The 13,327-nt window shown below is 41.9% G+C and overlaps 1 protein-coding gene across 8 annotated transcripts in view; it reads left to right on the forward strand.

Moving 5' to 3' along the window:
- The first annotated feature begins 3,381 nt into the window (after positions 1-3,381).
- The window catches only part of SULF1 (sulfatase 1), a 183,328-nt gene continuing 173,382 nt past the window's right edge, over positions 3,382-13,327 (forward strand). For 5 of the 8 annotated variants that reach the window (XM_061123444.1, XM_061123443.1, XM_061123447.1 and 2 more), the window contains exon 1: positions 3,382-3,685. The gene's annotated coding sequence lies outside the window, so the exon portion shown is untranslated. The remainder of the gene's footprint in view (positions 3,686-13,327) is intronic. The other 3 variants (XM_061123452.1, XM_061123441.1, XM_061123451.1) reach the window with 2 other exon arrangements.

Here is a 13,327-nt window from a genome sequence, read left to right on the forward strand (position 1 = left end):
CCCACTTTCCACAGGATGCTTCTCACACTAACCTCCGGGGACCCCAGCAGCATCACCTGCCGGTGGCCCCAGGGTACAGTGTAGCCTATGACAACCAGGCTGCTGCAGATTCAGGTCCTCCCATCTCCACCGAGACTCTGGAGGGCAGACTTACTCACCCTCCCCCATTATTTGTTTACTGAGCCCAAGTTGGGATTCTCGGCCAAAGGGCAGCACAAGGGGGAAAAGAACCATGGTGTCTTAAGTGCATTAAATCTTCATACTAGACCTCTGGCTTGGTAAACCCTTCTGCTGACTTTGTTCTCTTTTTTTCCAAGCATGACAAACAAGTGGTTTTTCTTTCTCACTTTAATGATTCTTTAGACAAAAAGGAGTCATTTAGGGCTTTCACCAAGGCTGATAGGTGTTTCTGTTTAATGAGGTTTTTATTATACTGTATTGGCTTCCCTGAAAAGAAATTACAAGCAGCAAACAGATGATAATAGAACAAGGCTGGAAGAAACAATAACCAAGAGAGGGAAAAATTAGTGTGGCAGCCGATGCACGCGTTGCACTCAGGGATTAAATGCCACTCCCATTCTCCCTCGGCCACCATTGTACTAGTAATAATGTGGATGTGGGCACTTAGGTGCCAGTTACATGTGTGCAAAAGATATGGATATAGATGTAGACTCAGCTGAACTGCCAAATGTGGAGGAAGAAGGGTGGCGAGCTCAGTCTAGACAAAGATGAGTGAAGCTCAGAGTACGGGTTTACAAGGGCTGGTCGGTTACCATGGAAACTAATTGGCGCTAATAAGTGAAGGGACATTTTAACTGTGGGAACAGAAGAGGAGGGGAAATTTTTCAATATCATCATTACCTACAATTAATCTATCATTTTAGGAGTGTCCCTACTTCATTCTTATGATGACGCTATACCCTCTGCACACAACCTCTCCCTGAATCAACATGACATTCAAAAGCCGAATATCATCTTTTAGAACGTGTCATATTTTAGGTTTCGATCTTTCAAGAGAGAGTCAATTTCACTTTTTTTCCCCCTTAAAAAATAAACTGTTTGCAGATGGCAAGGGGGAAGGAAAGGAGGTAATGGAAAATTCTTAACTTTTAAACTGACACTGCTGAGCACTGGAGCTGGTTACAGAGACAAGGGGAGCCCGGATCTTATCCTGTAGCACCAGCTTCAGGTCTTTGTTTGAGTTGATTTTCCCTAACAAAAGCATTTCAGAATATCCAGCCCAAAATGTGTGTCGTGGGCTCATTTTACAATCCTTTTGAAAGGTAATGTTTGCAGACACAAAACAGGGCAAGAATTAAGATCATAGCCAAAGGGCAGGATCTGTTGCTCCACTGGTATTTTTCATTTTAGAGCAAGTTTTAAGTAGTATAACAACTGACGCTATCCATAAAAGAGAGGCAGTGACTGAGACTTCAGGAAAAGATTGACCATTGAGAAGAGAAGAGAAATACTCGAGTTCAAAAGCTCTTTCTACAATTGTGTGGCTCAGAGCCCAGGCTCATTGGGGAAATGTCTCACAGAAGGTGTGTTACCAGCCCAAAGTGGATAGCATGTGATTCAACACCTTTACAGTTTCTTAGGTTTTACTTCTGTAACTCAATTCAGTTTAAGAGAAGGTAAACTACCTTAATAACGTCTCCAGGGTCTTCAAAATCTATGCAGTTGAAGTAATCCAGATTTCCAGACATGAGTCTGGTTGGATTAACCAAGAGGAAAAAAAAATTTTTTTAATGAAAAAAATTCCTTGCAATAATTGGCACTATTAAAAATTTTATGGTGCCGGAGGGAAGCTTTAGCCCGGTGGGGCCACTTGCCATTGTTGAAAGTTTCAGTGTTGATTATGTATCTGGGTTTAACTGATTAAGAGTAGTGGTTTAGTGAATCTCCTGGATATGGTGAAATGGTGAAACCTCATAATCACTTCTGGGAAGAAACTGAGTCGGTGAATCAGGACTGCAACTTCTAATACTGGTTTTTGGTTTTTTTTTTCTTCCTTCTTCCCTACAGCCCAATTGCAGGAAAAATTTATTGTCTAAAAATAATAGTTCTGTAAACTTGTGCTTCAGAAAACTGTACCAGCTGTCATTTTTAAGTCCATTAGTATAATATCACACCAAAAGTCCTGAAAAAAAGGTAGTCAATTTTGCTATATATTGAAATAATTCTCTTGTATTAGATATGTATTTGTCGTCTAGGTTTTCATACTTTAAGCAAGTTTAAATGGGTTTGGGGTCTTTTTTTCCCCCAGTGATCCCTCTCTCAGTTCAAAGAAATTCAAAAAGTGCAATATTTAAAATGCTGGCATCCTGCAGACAGGGAGTTGCTAATATTTCAAATTCCTATTTTGCATTTCAGATTATCAAAATTCCTTAGAAGTCTGATGGAATTTTTTTAAGTTGGTATAAGATTTTCAGCGATTAATTTATCTCCAGATAGCTCTTTAAAAGTATTGTAACAACTATAGCCATTTTCTGCTTTAAACTGCTATCAAAGTAATTAGTTCTACAAAACAGTTCAGAGAACTCAAAATTTAAAAAAGAAAGAAAAGAAATGCACAGAAGAACAGAAGAAGGAGGTACTGAAATGACCCCAAATTGAAAACATTTCAAAGCAAAATTGTTAATGAGCTGTTTGAGCTATATGGACATTATATGTGCAATTAACTAGAAGCCAATAAAAATAATCAATAAAAATAATCAATGACAGAGTGCAGCCCCCTGGTACCCAGCGCTTTTCACAAAGAGATGTCTGTGAAGGCGGCGAGTGATTCAAAAAAGCCACCTTTATCTATGGGCGCGCGTGCTAATTTACACGAGTAGAAAGGAAAATGATTTTCACTGAGTGTTTCTGAAGTTCAGCCCGTGGCAAACGGTGAAGAGCTGTCTGTGGGAAGAGAGAAGTTTCTGCTCTTAGCTGCGCCCCCACCCCCTTCCTCCCAGGAATGTTGGAGGCAGCCGCGATCTCATCAAGGGAAGGTAGGAGTTTAGATTTCAAAACGTAGATGTCACATTTTAGTGTAAACGACTCCTACATGAACACTTTATCAGTATGTCAAGATGAATTTTTTATCTCCTGGTGGAGAGGGAGATGGGAGGGGGGCGGGACCTCGCTGAGAAGATTGCGCTCCCTAGCTTGGCAGGAAAAGATTTTTTTTTTTTTTTTTTTTTTAGCGTTTCTGTGCATCCTACGGAGGGTCCCCATCATCTCCGCGGGGCGCACAAGGAGTTGTGAAAAGTACCGCACAACTGGCCACCGGAATAATTCATCCCCTCCACCTTCTCTTTAGCGCCTCCCACTTCTTCTCTTTTTATAGCAGTTTCTTTCTCTCGAAAAATCTCAGGTTACTTGACTGGGAGTTCTCAGACCTCCAGTTTCAGCCCTGCCCTCAGCCTCCAGTCGTTGAGAGAGACACCCAGCCCCAGCGATCGGATTGGGCAGCCCGCCTTGCCACACCACTGTGCTGAGTGCTTGAAGACGTGTTTCACCAGATGGTTGGGGTTAGCGTGTGTCATCACGTTCGAGTGGGGATTAGGAGTAGGAAGGCTGCCTTGCCGGAGCTGTGTGGTCTTCTCCAAGGGAGAATTGCGGGCAAGAGAACTCCTTCGCTCCAGGGAGAAGAGGAGGGATTCGTTTTCCGCAGCCACGAGAAAAGCAGTGTTTTCAGGTAAAGTAAAAGACATTGAACGCGCCTCTCTCTCTCTCAACATACTTTTGAATGGAATGCTAGCACAGCACACTTGTCAAACCCAGTTGTTGCCCTCCTCTCAAAGCGGCTGCTGCAGGGCTGACATAGCTTGGTGCTTGGCTGTCTTTACAGAACTAACCCTCCTCAAGCCTTGCTCTCCAAGGTGTAGCTAAGAAAATGTCTTTGGAAGCCTGTTTGTCCCCCACCCTTTCATATCCCCGTTGCGTATTCCAAACAGGAGCTAGACGTTGTTCAGAAGGGATGGAGAAGTCCAAGAAAGCATGTCTCTCAGCTTTTGAAATTCACCAGTCACTTTTAAACTGTTGCATTTTACCACCCAATGGCTCAAGGTTCTTTGAAGAGTCTATTACTGAGTCTAGTTGCTGACAGAGATGGAAAAGCTTTCTTCCCCGATTTTTTTGCATTGATTTGTGGTGGACCAGAGTGTTTTCAAAACCATTTGGAGATGGACTCTAAACTCGGAAACTCCTTGAGGGGCTGCCTTCAGAGCAGCTGAGAGCGGCTTTAAAACCAAAATGCTTTAGAGCTAGAAGAAAAGCAGAAAAGGAGGAAGTAAGAAAATGCTTTTTTAACATGGCCCTTTTGCAGCTGCAGGGGAGCAGATGGAGGTAATTCATTTGCAGATCTGTTTGTGAAAGTTTTACAAGTCACTGAAAAGTAAAGAAGCATCTCTAATGGATCGTTAAAGTCCCTACATTTATGGGTTTTTAAACAGGCTATCTGAAGTGTTAATTAAATGTAAATAGGTTTTCTGGCTTGGTTATAAACAAACTTAAAAAAAAAGGTTTTAATTACAAGTTAGTCATTGGAAATGAATGGTCATCTGATAATACAAAATGAGTTCTCATGGTATATGTGAGTAGCCATTAATGTAACCACTGTCGAAAGCATCACCAAAATTAAATTGAACTGGATGGGGCAAGGGGGGCTTAGATCTGATGTTTAAGTTGTGGTCTAACAAAGGCCTTTCAAGTTGATGCCCTGTTTTTTTACAGGGATCAAAAAATAATTTTTTTCCATTTTTCAAGTTTGTGATCCAGCGAGGTGAATCCATGTGTTACTTCCTTTGCACCCTAACTGACTTGCCCTCCCACATCAGCGTTCAGATACCTGTGGTGCTTAAGAATTCCTGCTCCTACTGGACTTTCAAACTGAGTAGAGAATCCCAACACTGTCCTCACCCTTGGCAGGTGAGAGATTCTATGAATAATACTGTATATAAGCTATTCTGAAGTAAGAGCTGTTTTGTAGGTTGAGTAACAGGATTTATGGCTAATGCTCTGTGATATTTGTATTTGGGTGCAGAAAGATGCTTGAAAAAATTATGTTTCAAGTCACATTGCATATATATTTTTGGCAACAAGAGAGTTTATTTTTTAATCCTCTTTGTATTTGTTTATTTTTCTTTTCCATTATGGTTTATTAATCCTCTTTTTTAAAATTAAAAGAATGCGTTACCATTGTGTCTAGTTGTTAAACAGAGTGTTCTCTGAAACTGTTTCAAAAGTCTTCTTCAGTGAGGAAACATCCTCAGAAATAACCAGGCAGTTATGAGGACTAAGATCCGATTCCCAATATTACATAACCCAAAGAGGACTAAGTTCATAAGCTGAAGTCTTTTGGAATTCCAGTCATTCCATTTTAGCTTTACAATGGAACTGGGGTTTAACAAAATAAAGACAGAAAAGCAAAGTAATATCTGGAGTGGGGTCAGGATTAAGACAACAGGCACAGCCTGGAGCAGGTACGGTGCTGGCTACCAATGCCACTTTCCACGATCACAGAGATGTTTCAGGAGAAAGTCAAGGTCCTCCTCACCGATAGCTCTTTCTCAGGGAGATATGATTTGTGGCCTCTAACAAAGGCAAGCCACTGATTAGCCACGGGACGCCTCCCTCCGCCATCCTCGCAACAAGCATAAGGTGCTAACACTATGGACTGACCACCAAGCTGCCTGCCCAGGATTTGGGCAAAATCAGAGAATTCCCCTGTCCCCCCACAAAGGCAGTTGTCCGCAGGATTTAGGCAGGATGGAAACAAGAAAGGAAGTGTTGAGAAATAATAAATTCACACCTTGAGAAGGCAAAGTTGTATGTTCCTCCCTCTAACAAGGCTAAGGTAGCATGAAGTTATTTAATGAACCAAAAGTGTCTGTTTCAAGACAGTGCCCGCAGGGCAATTCCCGTTTCTTGTTAAAATTGAAATCCACTGTTCCAGATGGAAAACATTCAGAAGCGTATTGACAGTGACTTCCACATACCTCTGTTTGACACTTGGTTTCTTCCTGACAGCACTTGTGCGGGTAACACACGTGAAGTCCCCATCAGTGTTCTAACAGCTGTGAAAGTGTCTGAGCACAGGCTATTTCTCCCAGAGAGGTGGAAAATCCCTGGGGGGCCTGAAGGGGGTAATCTCAACTTGCCCTGTGGCTGCAGCCTCTGATCTAGGCACGCAGGAAGGTGACAAATCTGAGGCAAAAAGCGATCTGAAAGCTTGATCCATTAGCTTACAAAACCCACTTTGACAGTGTTGTGGAAAACTAAAATCTATGAATCCAGGCAGTCACTGAACTTGTGGTAGATGATAAGCGAGAGCCTTCATCAAAGAACTAAAAGGGCTCTGTGCTCTCCTCCTAAGGAAATTCATGTGACTTCAAGCAGATTGCTGTGGTCATTTCCATTGTAATAGTACAGAAAAGTGGCATGTATGACACTTTGCATTTCCTGTCTTAAGTAAATACCCATATGGGAATGGATATGGGGCTTGGTTCTTTTGTGTTTTTGATTTTAAATGGTTTATTCTTTAGGAATCCAGAGAGCAGGAATTCTGATACTGAGTACTGAGATTTCACCAACTGTTGCCATGTGGATGAGGCCAGCCGATGGGTCAGGTCGGGACATCTGGTTCTTTTTCCCCCGTGCAATATTTTTGTGTGTGGGGAGAACATGTAGTAAATTTAAGGGGGTTAAAATGTTTAAGGAACTGACTCTAAATAGATTATTATTTTTAATCATCATTATTGACTTTGAAGAAAAAGAGGCTCATGGATGAAATTAAGTCTATAGTGATATGGCAAATTTACCTTTCCTTTAGCTTAGATCCATGCCGGGGAGAAAGATTTGAAAAAAGATATTTTATGGGAAAGGTTTGTCCTGAAATATGTTTCTCATTTAAAATATTTTCAATTCTATTTCAATATGCTGGGGAGGAAGGCTATTCGTCTGTTAGCTTTTTTTTTTTTTCGCTCTAATATTCCTCTCATCCCCACAGCCAAACTGCCATCAAATCCTGTGAGTCCTTCCTGTAAAGCATCACTCACATCTGGCCCACAGCTTCTGCTCCAGTGCAATGATCCCCGCACACGTGGGTCATTACAACAACCTCCCAACGGGTCCTCTTGCCTCCACTTCCCTCCTGTCCACCAGTTGTCGCTGAGCTTCCTAAAAAAAAAAAAACAACACAGCTTCCATCAAAACATTTCTCAGCTGTGACTTACCACATGGACTGTCACTGTCCACAAGACGAAGTTTGAGTCACTGTCCACAAGATGAAGTTTGAATTTCTCAGTACAACATGCCGGCCCTTTGTTTTTGGCCCCAACTTTCCAACTGTGGCTCAGACAGGAAAGAATCTGCCTGCAATGTGGGACAGCTGGGTTCAATCCTTGGGTTGGGAAGATCTCCTGGAGAAGGGAATGGCTACCCACTCCAGTATTCTGGCCTAGAGAATTCCATGGACAGAGGGGGCTAGCGGGCTACAGTTCATGGGGTCACAAAGAGTCGGAAACGACGAGCAACTTTTGCTTCACTTCACTTCCAACTGTAAATCCCTACAGCAACAGAAGTCCACCCTTCCCTGTGACTCAAGTGGCCAGGTCAATGTCCCCCACTTCCTGGTCTCTTCTCTTACCCCTAACCACTCCAGTTTTCCAACTTATTGTCTGCAAAATGACAGTTTATCATTACATGTATTCCTTCTGGTTCTATGCTTATAAGCCTGTGTGTAGGACATCCTCAGCCTCTCTAAGTTCCACCTCCTCTAGGAAGCCTTCCCTGACTACCATATATCCCACTGAGGTTTCCCATCCCTTGGGGCTGACCATTAACACTTGCCTTTTTATCACTTGACTGCTCAGGTAGGGTGAAGTCTCCTAAGACAGGAACTAGCCTGGTCCACTTTGTGTCTCATTAAAAGATGTGTGTCAACTAGCTCACAGGGTCGCTCAGATATGCAAGGCACTCTTTTCTCTAATTATCCCACTTTAGAGTCATTTGTTAGCTCTGATAGCCTCTTCTCCATTCATAAAAGAAAAAGGATAAAATGGTAAAACTTAATGGGTTATATTTGGGAAATACAGCTTAGGAAAATGCCACTTGTGAAATGATTGCCCCAAATTAAGCTTGACTCTTATCTGAGCCCCCCACCCCCACCTATTTCAGTTTTCTATAACAGTGGCAGGAAATTTTGCTATGATATGAGATTTCAAATATGATTTAGGAGGCAGAACAGTCTTTGGGTTCAGACACACTTGTGTTGTAATTCAGGTGCTACTTCTCACAAACTGTGTGGCTTTGAACAGATGACTTAACTGTTCAGCTCCTTCTGTAAAAGGAAGAGAGGAATACATTCTTTGGGAATGTTGTAAAGAAACCTACAAAGCACTTAGCTCAGTGCATGTGCAATAAACGGGGGAGAAAGAAGGTTGGTAGATACATAAGCAGATGTAGGTCTAGGATGCGTGACTGTGTTCATCTTGGTCATGTCAATCACTCATTCTGTCTATTTAGAGTGTGTCTTCTTTTAGCCTTTTTCTCTGCCACCAAAGGTGTTAGCCGGGTGGGAGTTGGGGTGGAGACAGGGAGCAGGAAGAGCTGCTTTTAGCATTTAGGGGATTTGGAGCAACTGAGTTAATGGACCCATAGGGACAATGGTGACAGCTGAATACCCTTTGGAGGGAGGAGGGAGTCCTGGGTCCTGCATTAAAGGATAATAAAGAGCAGACGCTGGGCTGCAGGGCTAGGGGAACAAAGGGCCTGGGCAGTGGACCCCAGCAGGGAGCTGAATTCACCAAAGGGTCATGTGCTTCTCTTCCTTCCCCCTGCCTCACTGTTTGGAAAGAAATAATAACTTGGCAAAACATTGTAGAGAGTCAGGTCAAGCTTCCAGAAGTAATTGGTAAAGCAAGATACCATTTAGACAAAGCAAGGCGCTTGGACCTTTGCTGTCCTTCACCTTTAAACCAAATTGAACAAAGAGCTGAACGCAATCAGCTTTAGTTCTGGCCTGTTCCCAAACTCTGCACCCACCATCAAACACTGAGCTGTCTATCTGTACCCTTCCCCCAGAAGGGCAGTGGACCAACCGAGAAATGATCTCACAAAGCACTAAATGCCACCTAGCAAATATGTCCTAGGACCCTGGTCATTCAGTTTTCAGGATCTTGGGATAGATCAAAGAATATTCTTTGCACTCCTGATCATCTGGTCTGCACCTGCCCCAGACCAGGGAAAGGAAAGAAAATGGGAGTCCTATAAATGAAGGGCAAGGCAGGATTTCTGGAGATGTCTCTCTCTTACTAGCAGAGACAACTATGCAACTTTCAAAATGAAGCATTAACAGTTACCTGGCTGGACCTCATCTCTAGCTGGAGCAGATACACCAGATGCTCAAAATATGGGATCCATGTACTACTGCACAATGGTGCATTAAACCATTGTTAATTTAAAATGTAGCTCTACACTTGACCTTCAAAAGTCAAATCTTTTATTATACTCTGATCTCCTTTTTACTCCACAACCACAGGTGTGTAAGAAAATATTTCTGCATATTTGAAATTATGGATCTAAGAAACTCTGAGCCATGCCACTGTTGATTAACTAGAGAGGTGAAATCAATATTGAATAGCTATGCTGAAAAACTGAGCAGACACAATGTGTTTCTGGGTGAGAAGGTAGCGTCTACCCAAGTTAATCTACAAATTTCAGGTAGTGATAAATTTTCACACAAGACAGTTAGATGGTTGACAGCGGGCACAGCATTTGGCAACAGGTTAAGAGCCCCATTGGCTCTGGTCTAACATAAAATAAAAATTCAAGAGTTTATTTGGCTGATAAACTCATGAGCAAGACTGGACACTTGTATAGGAGAAGAACTGTAGTAAGAAGGGGACTTGTTTTTATCTCATATCAAATTATGTTATAAAAGTACAATAATTGAATTTTCTCTTCCAAAGCAATTGACTCTGAAGTACACATTCATCCACCTTCGTGTCTTTTTGCTTTTGTTTTATTCTCTTCAGTTTTTTTACTCTCCTCAGTCTTCATCTCTGTTCTGTTGTTGTTCAGTCGTTAAGTCATGTCTGATTCTCTGTGACCCCATGGACTGCAGCACGCCAGTTTCCCCTGTTCTTCACTATCTCCTGGAGTTTGCTCAAATTCCTGTTCATTGAGTCAGTGATGCCATCCAACCATCTCATCCTCTGCCACCTCTCCTCTTTTTGCTTTTAATCTTTCCCAGCATCAGGGTCTTTTCCAATAAGTCAACTTTTCACATTGGGTAGGCAAAGTATTGGAGTTTCTGCTTTAGCATCAGTTCTTCCAATGAATATACAGGGTTGATTTCCTTTAGGATTGACTGATTTGATCTCCTTGCTGTCCAAGGGACACTCGAGAGTCTTCTCTAGCACCACAATTTGAAAGCATCAATTCTTTGATGCTCAGCCTTCTTTATGATCCAACTCTCACATCCATATATGACTACTGGAAAAACCAGAGTTTTGACTATACAGACCTTGGTCAGCAAAGTGATATTTCTGCTTCTTAATATGCTGTCTAGGTTTGTCACAGCTTTCTATCCATGGAGCAAGCATCTTTTCATTTCATTTTCATTTCACTTCATTTGTTGTTCTGGTGTTGGCATTGTCCAAATCTTCAGCTCAGCTACAAACTTGCTAGAAAGGTCTATTGCTACAATGAACTGAAACCCTGAACTAGTTTTTGTTATTACTTTGTTCTGTTTTTTCTCATCTGCAAATAGAGCTACTAATATATGCAGCTTTTCCACTTCATGGAATACATAATAGGCCTGAAATAAATTTATTTCAAGAACTCAGGAAAATTCTCCCGTAGTCATTTCCTTGATAGAGGCTCCAAATACACCAATCTAAGCATCTTTTCATTCTTCTGAGCAATAAGAGCACATTCTTAACAGACAAAACAAAAATCTGAATTTCAGGGGGTTCTGTTTATTGACCAGTTTTGTGGTATGGTGTTATAGGCGACACCTGCTGTATTAACTTAAAACTGAAGATCAGACTGTTATGAGATATTAGCTCTACCAAGGTCATGATGGTAACAGATGAAATGCATACAAGACTCTGCATTTCTTGGTAAGTTAACATAAAAGCATGCACCTGTGGTTATTAGCCTCAAACTCCTATTGCGAATTCGGCTTAGCATCAAAATCACCTTTCTATAACATAACAGGTCCTCTGAATAGACTTCCTGCCAGTTTCAAGCTTCCTCCTTAACCTTCACCTGCCAGTAATCAGTCTTCCCCTGAGTAGAATATCCTAGTACACAGACGTGCTTGGTGTTGCATCCATAAATTCTGGACACTTCAGCTTTTAACTTTCATCTACGAGAAGTGCATCTTCCCCCCAAAAACGGCCTCTAAAGTCATGTGCTCCTTCCTGCCTCTTGAGAGCTTTCACACTGGCAAGAAAAAAGAAATACAGCAAATGAATGAAAGCAAGGGGTGTATAATACTTTTTTATTTCCCAAGGTTTCACATGTGTTATCCCATTCATGTCATATATGGTATCTATATTTAGTAAAAGAGACTTGAGGGACAGACTCAATATCAAACAGCTTAAACTATTTTTTGGCAGTTGATCTGTTATCCTAAGAAACAGCCATAGGTAACTTCTAAATAAAGCCAAAAGAACAGACGGAAAGCTGTATCAATGTGCTAATAGGTGGTGCAGTGGTAAAGAATCCTCCTGCCAATGCAGGAGATGCAGGAGACCAGGGTTTGATCCCTGGGTCAGGAAGGTCCCCTGGAGCAGGAAATGGCAACCCACTCCAGTATTCTTGCCTGGGAAGTCCCATGGACAGAGGAGCCTGACGGTCTACAGTCCATGGGGTTGCAAAGAGTCAGATGCGACTGAGCAACTGAGCATGTGTACTCAACAACTTGTGTATGTACTTCTGTCCTAGTGCTCAGAGGATTACAAAATAACATAGGACACTATTCTTTCAAACCTTTAGGAATATCTAGTTTAGCTGTGAGTGGAAGACAAGCTCCTCCCTCCCCAAATTTTTTTTAGTAGTAATGCAAAGAGTTTTGTGGTCAAGTATCAATTATTACTACTAATTAAATAAAAAGGATGTCCACAGAGCCCCCTACTGGAGGAGCTGGAATCCGAGCCAGGCAAGACTTTTCTCCACGTCATTAAGCAGATGAATCAGAGCAGTGATTCACCTCCATTCTTTGCAACGTCTATGGAGACAATTCATTTACCCTCTTTTCCTCAGTTTCCTTCTCTGTCAAATGGAGATATGATGATCACAAAATGTAGAAGGTTCAGTGAGATAATAAAAGTAAGATGTTGTACATAGCACCTAGAACTTAGTAAGAATTCAAAGAGTTGGCTGCTTTTTCCAAGATGGCAGAAGGGACCACCTGAGTTAAGGCTTGGAGTTAAATTATGCATGTCATTCGCAAGCCAAGACATAGTATTTCTGAGTCAGAGAATGTGCATAGATGCAGTTTGGGAATATGATAAAGGGAGGTATTTGGCAGAGGAGAGAGAAGAGGAAGGAAAGAAAAGTGATGGAGGAAGAGATAGAAAAAGATGAGAAAGAAGAAGGAGGAAGAGTACAGTCCTTGGTTGCCTCTACTTTATACCCTTTTTGATTTTAGTCTTTTTTTTTTTTTGACTGTGCTGTGTGGCATGCAGGGTCTTAGTTCCCACCAGGGATCAAACCTGTGCCCTCTGCACTGGGAGCTTGGAGTCTTAGCCACTGGACCACCAGGGACGTCCCCCCTTTTCTATTTTAAGCACATCATGTCAGCTGAATTAGGCCAGATTCCAGAGTGTCATGACACATCGGGACTTCAGGTAGCGAGGTTGTATCTATTTTTGAAATAGATGCCTTAGGATGTTTAAGCAGTAGGCCTTTCAGGAATGGGGAGAGAGAAAGAGATGAGTGGGGAACACTCAATTGGGAGTCCAAAAAAGAAAATGAAAAATAAGTTGCTGTTCTCATCAGTAACACTGACAGTGAGGAAAGGATGGGGGTAAGAAACATTGTGAAAAGCTTGGTAATTAGTCAAATAAAAGACAAAGGAAAGACAAGTGACAAAGAAGACACAGGCATGAAGCCCAGGAAATCAGGGAGTGGTGACATCCCTTAAGGAAAATAAGGATGCTGGAAGTAGAATTTCATTTTGTAACACTATACATATCCCCAGCTATGGTTGGGATAACTGTATACTGCAACACAGGTAAATACATGTGCTGTGTGCTTAGTCGTGTCCGACTCTCTGTGACCCCATGGACTGTAGCCTGCCATGCTTCTCTGTTCATGGAATCTTCCA

Source organism: Dama dama, chromosome 21 (assembly GCF_033118175.1).
Source record: "Dama dama isolate Ldn47 chromosome 21, ASM3311817v1, whole genome shotgun sequence".
NCBI lineage: Eukaryota > Metazoa > Chordata > Mammalia > Artiodactyla > Cervidae > Dama > Dama dama.